The sequence below is a fragment of the Cyanistes caeruleus genome, chromosome 4 (assembly GCF_971803275.1).
Source record: "Cyanistes caeruleus chromosome 4, bCyaCae1.hap1.1, whole genome shotgun sequence".
NCBI classification, from domain to species: Eukaryota; Metazoa; Chordata; class Aves; order Passeriformes; family Paridae; genus Cyanistes; species Cyanistes caeruleus.
The window spans coordinates 14,639,465-14,649,850 of record NC_141704.1 but is presented as its reverse complement, the minus strand read 5'-3'; positions in this window follow the sequence as shown (position 1 = coordinate 14,649,850).

Sequence of the window (10,386 nt, the reverse complement as noted above, 5' to 3'; positions counted from 1 at the left end):
AGTGAAAGAATCCTCCTTTGACATACATGGCCCTAAACACTAACATCAGACAGAAGTATCTCAGAGACAAAGAGTCTTAACATGCCGTCCCTGAAAAGCAGATGCTTCCTCTTATCAGAGTTTCCAGGATTGGGTAATTCTGCTCAATTTTGGGCTCCTTTCAAAGACTAAGAGGGACTCAGTGCCTCATAAAGGTAGAAATAGAGGTATCATTCAAAGACTAAGGCTTAAATTCCCATTCTTTATGTCCCTACATAAAGTACTGTTTTATCATAGCAACCTAACAGTGCTGCCTTCTAGGTAGGCACAATGCTTCAGCAGCAAGGAAGATCAAAGGCTCTGAAAACAGGTTTCCTGCTTTAGTGCCACAAGCACAGTCCTTGCACTGCACAAACTGTCCAAGTGGTCTGTGAGACAAGTTTAATACTGAGCTGAAATATGATCAAAGTCAATCTTCATCCCATGCATACTTGCAGCACCACATGCTGCATTGCTTCACAGCTGGTACCCCACTCATTAGTGTGATCTGCTATTGTCCTAATGAGTCTACTGGCTGTCAAGAGCCCTGGATCCTCTGCTATCTCAAGCGTAAAGTAATTGTGTGCTTTTTAAAACTGCTCTCTCAAGAGTACAGTAAAGTAGAAAAGCATGGTTCAAGATGATTAATTTACAGTGAAAATGTTTGAGCAGTACATTTAATTACCTAGACATTCTCAATTTATACCTACACGGAGATAAAACCATAGTCAACATTTCCAGGATGCAAAAAATTTTCCAGGTATTTGGGTGGCTTTATCTCCTTTTAGTGGACTTCAATTGCCAAAAAATCCCAGTTTCCCAAAGCTGAATAGTTCTGTCACACCGTTTGCCAAAGTTCCCAATGCAATGCCAGTTTTTTTGATCAAGCTCTAGAATAGTTCAGCTGACACATATCAATACTTTCACCAGCTTTAAGCCCACAATGTTATTTCACTAAAACAGGATTTTGCATCAGTCTAAAAGCAATTGCTGCTGCCTTTTGGCAACAATGTGATTTTAACACGAGCAAAGTGAGTAACTACCTGTCCCCTAGTTTGACACAAAACATGTGGGACTTCTCAAACTAAATTTGCCATTATGCTTCAACTATGGAACAGAAATTTTTTGTATACTTCATAGAATCAAAGAATGGCTTGGATTGGAAATTACCTTAAAAATCATCTAGTTACAACCCCTCTGCTGTGGGAAGGGACACTCTTCTATTAGACCAGTTTGCTCAGAGATCCATTGAGCCTGGCCTTGAATAGTTCCAGGGATGAAATATCCATAACTTCTCTGGGCAACATGCCCCAGCGCCTCACCACCCTCACAGTAACAAATTTCATCCTAATACATAATCTAAACCTACTCTCAGTTTGAACCATTCCCCCTTGTTCTGTCATTACATGCTCTTGAAAAAGGTACCACTCCATCTTTCTTGTAGGCTCCCTTCAAGTACTGGAAGGCCACAATTAGGTCGTCCCTAAATCTTCTCCTCTTTTCCAGGTGGAGCAAACCCTTATATTTATATAGATTATGGTAAATATTAATGCAATTCTATTACTAAAGTACTACTTAGCATTTGTATGTCTTTGAATTCCTTTGGAAAGAAAAGTTTTACTACAGCAGAGTTCAGGAAGAATATTATAAAATCAAATAGGCTAGAAGAATTCCTCCCAGTTTGATTTATTGGTTTTAAAGCTTAGGCTCTAACCAGTAGCTAGCTAATATTCTTCAGAGTATACATACAAAGAGTATACAAACAATTTAATTTGTTTTGAAAATATAAGATAAACAGAAAATAATTATACATGCTGATGGGTAATTTCAAGCATTCTCATCATGAAAATGCACAGATTTATCCAGTTCTCCTAGTTGTCTTGTCTGGCTCTAATAAACCAAAGATGTAACTGTTTTCCCTAGCAGCAGTATCACAAACAAGTACTCAAAAATCTGTTTATATAAGACAGAGGGATAGAAAGGAAAAGGGAATAGCTCTTAAGGGAAAGCTTTCCAATAATTTTCCAATTAAAATCCTAGCCTTGAAACAGTTCAGAACTTAGATAATGAGAACACTAATGCAAGCTGTTAATTACTTTTTATTTCTGTGGAAATTGCAAGATATTTTGAGTGTAATTGGTACAGCTCCTCTCCAATATTACTCCACAGGCACTAGGAGGAGCTCTAATTGTTCCCCAAAAGACACTAATTTCCACCTAATAGCTGTTAAAATAGGCACAGTTTATTGGGTTTGTTAACGCAGATTTTGCGTAACAAGTTCGAAACACATCCATAGCACAGAAATGAAACTTTATTACTAGAGCTAAAGAAGACCTCATTCAGAGCAAATGTTTCTTGTTTCTGTGGTCTTTCTCTGTACATATTTATCTCTGTGTCTGTTAACACAGTTCATGCTGTGTTCCCTTCAGAATGGATGTACACATACATTATGTGTTCCCTTCAGAAATTGAATGGTGATGGCTACAGATGACTTGGCCTACCAGGCTAGTAACACTGCCTGAGTGCATATATAATAATGTACATATATTATATACAAACTTTTTCTGTTTAGGAAAAACACTATGATGACCAGAGGTAAAAGGCAATTCCCTGTAGAAACCTGGTTTTAAACAGACGTTTAAATAATGTTTTTAGCTCATTAGACACACATATTTAAGCTGGATGTGGTCAGATACCAAGAACTGCGTTAAAGTTACCTTAGGTTACATCTGCATGACCACAAACATCTCCCCAGGTAGCAATTTCCTCTCTGCATCCCAAAGAGCACCATACAGACCACATCTGCTCTGTTATATCCACTCCGCAATTGCAGTGCTCAGCATCTATTTATGCTCTTTGCTGTCTTCTCACCTGCACACTTCCTCAATACAGCATATGCACTGTGTGCTCCATTTGCCTGCTCAGGGGACAGAAACAGACACCTAAAGGATGGCTCCTACTTTTGTGCAGCACTCTCCACAATGACATCTGTTCTCACTGATCTTACTTCTACATCTGCTGTATTTGCTCCTTGTACTTTTTACAGAGGGTCTCTGACATCTTCTGTTTCCAGTCTGTGGGCTTGGCTTTTTCCTGCAGATGGGATCACAAGAATTTCTCCACCTATCATAGATTTTACTCCAGGTCAAGGGCCTGAGCTGCCCATTCAGATACATGGTACTGCTGTGGTAGGCCAGCTCACCTGAGCCATCACCATTCTGTTCCTGATAGGAATGACTAATGTATTCACACAGGATGAGCAACAGTGGGGCCACAATTTTCTGGATATCAAGGAGCCTAACATTTGCTATTTAGCACTAACGCCACATTTCCCAGGACCCTATACTGCCCTCCAGAGCTATGCCATCACTAATAAAAGAGAGAAAAACCCATGCATGTCCACAATGAACAAGTTTGGTGGGGAAGATTGAGTAATTTGAATGTTTGCTTTCCACACATATATAATATAAGGTTGGTCAGGCCCTACCACCCAAGTGCCCCTGCTGCATTGGGGCCATCAACAAGAACCAAATCCTATTTGTTATCTCCCACAACACTCCTACTGAGAAATAAACGTCAAAGGCTCCATCACCTTTGAAAGACCACTGAGAAAGATGAATACAGCAGCTGCACTTGAGACACCAAGGTCAGAAAGGTAAAGCCAAGATCCTTTTCCCAGGCACAGACACACAGCCTACCCAGGGTTCAAACACCACCCTTAGGCTTGGCAGACACTGTGTCTCCTTCTAATATAAACACACAAGCACTCACTGATGCAATCCCACTAGCCTTGACCAGCTCAATACCTTGACCAGTGCATGCATTTGTCAACTGACTACATGATGGCAAACCTTAAAGGACTGGAAGAACACCAACAAGACCAATCCCAGGAATGTCTGCTTCCCCAAATACGCAAAAGTTCCGCAGATAGCTTCCTAAAGGAAATTACTATGATTTCAAATTGAAAGGTCAGTGCCAGGAAGAGAAGAGCCATTTGCACACAACTCTAATGCTGAAAGAAGCAGCTGTCACAAGGAGAAAAAAAAAACAGTTTCAGATGCCCAGCTCCAGATATAATTTGTACCTTGAAGATTAAAAACTCTGCAGCTGGCATTAGTAACAGTCTGGCAGCCATGGAAGCTGTAGAGAATCCTGGCAGTCCTGAGGAGATGATATTTCTGCCTACATTCAGAGGCAGAAGAAATTGCTATATAGATCTGGGGTTAAGGAAACTGAATTTTAAAGACAGCCTAGGCAGGCTGAGAGATCAGTGAGGCCAGCATCTGCCCATGCATTTTGAACAGGTCATCATAGACAACAGCTCTAATTTGGAAAAATAATCTCTCCAGTTGTTGTAGTATCCATTACTGAAATATACAGCACAGATCAAATCACCTCTACCTCGAAAGATGGGCTCTCAGCACAAATCCAGTCACCCCTACCTCAGAAGGTGGGTTCTGTGACATTCCGTCCTGCATTGAAGAGAAGCTTACAGGTGCAATGAAATGCCAGCATCAGTGCCTCCATGGCACTATTATTCTCAGTGTATCCATTCAAAAGCCCACGACATAAACGTTTTCTTTCTTGGGTCCAGCTGCTTATCACTAAATGCTACTCACATCAAAAAATGCTACTCCATGCGGTTTTTCTGCATTCTACCTTCATCTTGGTATCAGGCAACTTACCTCTGCATCTACCTTCAGTATACAGAAGGAATCTTCTCATGCAGGAGTGACTTGAATATTTTGTCATATTTTATGTTATCTCTGTGTTTTTCTAATCTGCCTCTACTTTGGCTAGATAAGGCTGCAGAGAGACCATGGCCTCTGCTTCCACTAGCATCTCTGTCAATGCTTGAGCAAAGGTCAACATTCCAAAAAAAAAAGCTGCTAACATGCCACCTTGTCATGCATCAGGGCAGCATTCTCCTCCTCCTTTGCTACAAGTCCTTAAAGTAGTTAATCTGGTGAATATCTACAAATGCAAGGTTAACTATATTCAGTACAAACTCTCCCAAGCTACACTTCTCCAATAATCCTCAAAATATATGCACAGGAGAAGTTAGTCCTTTAAGGCAAGTAAGCCTTTACTTACATGCCTTGGAGTCAATGGATATACTCCAATTCTTGCAGCCTACTGCTTTCATGCTTCTAGATCTGTTTTTGCAGCATCTGGAAGAACATGGCCATTACCAGAAGTCAGGAGTTAGCACAGTGAGTGGGTGATGCAAATTTTTATTTTGTCAGCTGAACTGTCATCTATGGTAGCACCAGGTAAAGCTGAGAAAGCAAAGAAGCAGTATTTCTCTTAAGAAATATTGCAGATGTATTGGATGCTTGTGACACTGAGCAAGAGCTGGAGGAAGTGAATTAGAATAACTTTGTGGTGTTAGAGCTGTCACACAAAACTGAATTTCAGGTAGGGGAATTTAGAAATGGGAAAGATAAATTGAGCTGTTTGTGGGCAGGTCAAACTGAATAACACTCAGAATATCAACAGTATGAAACTGTATAAAATGACAGCCTTTGCCTCCATCTGTCCAAACAGATTATTCTGTTGAATTTGGTTTTGGCAGGGAATAAAGATTAAAGAGCTTAGACAGGGACTCTAGTAAGAAAACCTTTTTTCTTAAGTCCAGAGCCACACTTGAAGTCTGTTAATGAGCAGAAAAGGATAGCTGTTCCCTCCAGAGTGTTATTGTGCTGTCCTTTGAAGCCAAAACTTGCTGCAGCTGGCAGTAACACCATTCATGAATACAAATAAAGCTAAAAAGGCCAATTGAATGAATTTTCTATATTGACTACCCATATCTTCAGTAGCATCCAGGGACTCTGCCTGCTGAACTACTGATGGTTTTCATTTATTAACTTCAGTAGTGGTTTTAGCATAAGCATCACACTTACCAGCTCCGTCTTGAATTTATTTGTTACGTATCAGTAATTTTCAACCATTAGTGATAATCTCCCACTTCTTAGGCTTGCTTCAGTGTTGCTTGTTTCTTGCTTCAACTTACAAGACAGAGCTGCTCCTAGACTTCCCTTTTAGAAATTGGAGGGCCCAAATATCATGGAGTTCTTTCTGGGGATGGATGATGAACCTGAGGGAACTGTCTGATGCCATTTTAATGCTCTATAATCCTTGATTTACCACAAAAATTGGGAGGAATGCCTGAAGACTAGAAGAAAGCAAATGTCATCCTATCTTCAAGAAGGAGGACCAGGGGACTACAGGCCAGTCAGACTCAACCTGATCCCTTGGAAGGTGATGGAGTAGCTAATCCTGGAAACCATTTCTAAGCACATGAAAGACAAGAATCATATGGAAGAGTCCGCATGGATTCACCAAATGCAGGTCATGCTTGACAAACTTGACAACCTTCTATGATGAAATGACTATCCTGGTAGAAAAGGGTGGAGCAGTGAATATTTAGCAAGGCTTTAGTAAGGCTTTCCAACACTGTCTGCCAGAAGATTCTCACAGGGAAGCTGGTAAAGTATAGGCTGGATGAGCAGATAGAGGTGGACCAAAAACGGACTGAATGGCCAGGCCCAGAGGGAGGTGATCAGTGGCATGAAGTCGAGCAGGAAGCAGGAAGTAACTGGCAGTGTACCCCAGGGGTCAATACTAGGTTTAATCCTGTTTACCACCTTCATTAAGTGGTGGTGCAGAGTGTACACTCAGCCAGTTTGCAAAACTGAAAGCAGGGCCCAGAGAGCCATGCTGCCATTCCAAGGGAGCTTAAGAGGCTGGAGAAACAGGCCAACAGGAAACCCAGGAAGATGAATAAGAAGTGCGGAGTCCTGCAGCTGGAGAAGAACAACCACATGCACCATGACATCAGAGGACACCCAGCTAAGAAAGCAGCTTTCCAAAAATGACCTGAAAGGAGTGTGAAAAGGGGACAGAATCAAATTCTTTTGAGATGTGCCCATTGACAGGACCAGAGGCAAGGGTCACAAAATTAAACACAGGTGACATTGTTTGAACACCAGGAAACACGTTTGCACTATGAAGATGACTGAGCACTGGTACAAGTTGCCTGGAGAGGGGCTGGAATCTCCCTCTTTGGATGCAGGGTCACAGTGCTGGGCAACCAGTTGAAGTGGCCCTGCTTGAATAGGATGGATGGATCAGAAGACTTCCAGAGGTTCCTCCCAATCTCAGCCATTCTGTGATATTTATTGCTTCTCCCTCAACTTCACTGAGCCACTGTGACTTTTCTCATTGTGATGATACCTTTCATTTCTTCAGCTGCACTGGCATTTCTGGACAAATTTCTCCCCAGCATTTGCACAGTAGAGCCCTGGGTGTCAGATTACAGAACCACACAAATGAGTAAGAACAGACCTGCTGGATTGTAAGGCTTGATCTGAGCAGTGCAAGTTTCAGCACTGCTTCCAGGAATCAGCATCTCAGGGACTTCCTGAGTCAAAAGTGAATGTTTTTACTTAATAGTAATTGAGATATTTTTCTTCTATTAATTAATCCAATCATTTTCAGAACACATGTAAATCTTTAGCTTCCACAATGTCCTGTGATGACCAGTTCCACAGCTTAATATCATGTTATGATGAATTATGTTTTGCACCCTACCATGGGCTAGGTGGCTTTGACACCCACTAACTCTTGCACAGAATGAGAGTGGAAGAAGTTCCCTATGCAGTTTGTGCCATTCACAGCTTTATATATGCATAACCCAGTGCATAACTTTGATCTCTCTGTGAGACCAAAGAGCCTGGATGAGGATTCAACAAACTGTCCCCAATACAGGAATCATTCAATTCCTTGATCACAAAATCAGCCACATATTAGATAGAATGTTTCCAGTTTTACTATATTCTTCTTGAGATAACAGGACAAATTATAAAGTGTTCAAGCTGTCACTACACCATAGATTTATACAGTAATATATCCATTTAGTGATGAACAGTTCAAGACAGAAAAAAACATGAGCAGAAGATCTTGCTAAGAGAGGATGATGTTAATTGCATCTAAGATTTGCAATGGAGCATGATGGCTTTAGAGCTGTGAATAAGCCTGGCAAATGCAGCATTTCTACACAAGGCAGTGAAAACAACTCTTAGGACAGAAACAGCAGCTGCAAAGAGAGGAACAAGTAGCATCCACAGAATTTAACTATTCATGAGATAAGTCATAGGCACAATGTTGATGTTCAAGGCCATAGAAACAATAGTTACAGCTAAAATACGCAATGACTTTTTGACTGTGTGTATAGTAAAATACAAACATAAAAAGATCAAGTGAATTTTTGGTCCTCTGTGTAGAAAAGAAATTATTACAGTCCTTTTTCATCAGCAAATATATATATCAAACAAGAGACCAATTACTTACTTTTTATAAACAAGAAGGCAGAAAGGCTTCTGATTTTTGTGAAGACATCAAAAAACCTTCCTGATTCTACCACAGCACACAGACATGTCCCATTCACAAAAAATGTTGGCTACTTTGGGCTATAGCTGTATTAGAATGGTTTAAAACTTGGCAACCACTCAAATTTTGCTTGTTCTAACTCCAGAAGAACAGATCTTCTCACAAAATTGACACATTTTTTTTATTTTCTGACTGCTACCTTCATCAGTTTTATGCTTACACTGTTTCCCAGAGCAATTGAAGCCTATAAAGTATCATGTTACCATGGAATGGCAGCAGTCACTAGATTTTCATGGTAACTATCTCCAAAACAAGTTCAAATTATTCAAAGATGTATTCATCAGCAGGAAATGCAGACCTGTCAGCAAATATATAGAGCTTGGAAGCTCTTGCAAATAAACAATGATTTTAATTTGCTGAAGATAGTTCAACATATTTATGTAGCAATCTCACAAAGCAATACTCTGATTATTTTCAGCAACTCCTGCAAGCAATGTGTACATCATGTGTACATGAGCATTTTTGCCCTAATAAACACTTTCAGGTCTAGCACAATAAGTAGAATAGAAAATTAAGATTTCAGAACAGAACCAAGCTTAAAATTAAACTTCAGGTTTACCTCTGATGTTTAGAGAGGAAGTGAAAAAACAGTGCAAGATTGAACAATAAATACAAGGCTAAATACAGGGATTATTGCAGCAAGTGTAGTGAGGCTGATGAAAGAGGATGCGTTGCATGAACTTTTTGTTAACACTCTCTGCACTAAGAGGAAAATGTGAATATGCTAACATGGTACATTTAAGTCTCATCTGTGAGTTTTTCAATTAGCAAGTAAAAAGGAAGGAACAGTAATAATTCTGGCATCAAAAACAGACTTCATGTGTTTGTGGTTTTTTTAATTCATAAAGAAAAGCAATCTGACAGAAACAATGCTAATGTCAAATCACTGTCATCATAGATATTCTATTAAACACTTCTTGCAGCCCTCACCTTGAAAAACCTTATACTTGAATATTGACTATATTATTTTTTTTTTGTGATAATGACAACATTCAGTATTTTTATGATTCTGAGAGAGATTTGGACAATCTAGACTGTTAGTCCATAGCCACCAGTCGTACATATAACTGGTGCCCTGCTAACTGAGTTTCATTTGCAGCAAAGAGATCTTTTGTATATTGATTTAATATTGGCAAGTTAGACTGTACTTGTTTTCTGTGATTTCTGACTTCATAAAGGGAAAACAGTGCCTGACTAACCTAGTGGCCTTCTACAATGGAATGGCTGGATAAATGCACAGGGGAAAAGTAATTTATGTATCTACCTTGGCTTCTGAAAGGCCTTTGACACAGGAAAATTATCAATATTTACATGTGCCATGATCCAGATTTGGATATTTCTGTAGTCTATGTTCCACTACAAATATTTTGTCTTATATCTTAGTCTTCAAAAAATTCCATTTGTAGTGGAATGGTGAAAAAGATAGCTAATTACATTTTTTAAAATTTAACTATCTCTGTAACAGTTATTTTGGAGGAGTTGACTGTGATACAAAGTGCTTTGCAGTCTCTTTTTGTGACTCTGTCCCAAGTCAAAATCTGATTAATTGTACAGTAAAAATCTTGAAAAATCTCCAGACAAGCAGAAAATAGGATATGCCAAAAATGGTTAAGTCCAGACTCTTCCAGTGCACATACTTCAAAATAGCTCAAAGTACAATTTTTTACCAACAAAAAGACTAAATCAAAGCATAATTGATCAAATAGGAATAAGACATCTACAGCTATTTGTAACCAATGTGATCAAAGGCAAAAAAAAAAGCTATAGTAGCAGTACAAGGAACATTAACATTATTTCAGTGCAGCAAGCAATACAGTCACATGAAGAAATATATTTGTAATAAGAGTGAAATAATTTCAGCTCATGAAAAATTAAAATGAACTCTTAGCCTCAAAGACTTCTTAATGATTGCAAATC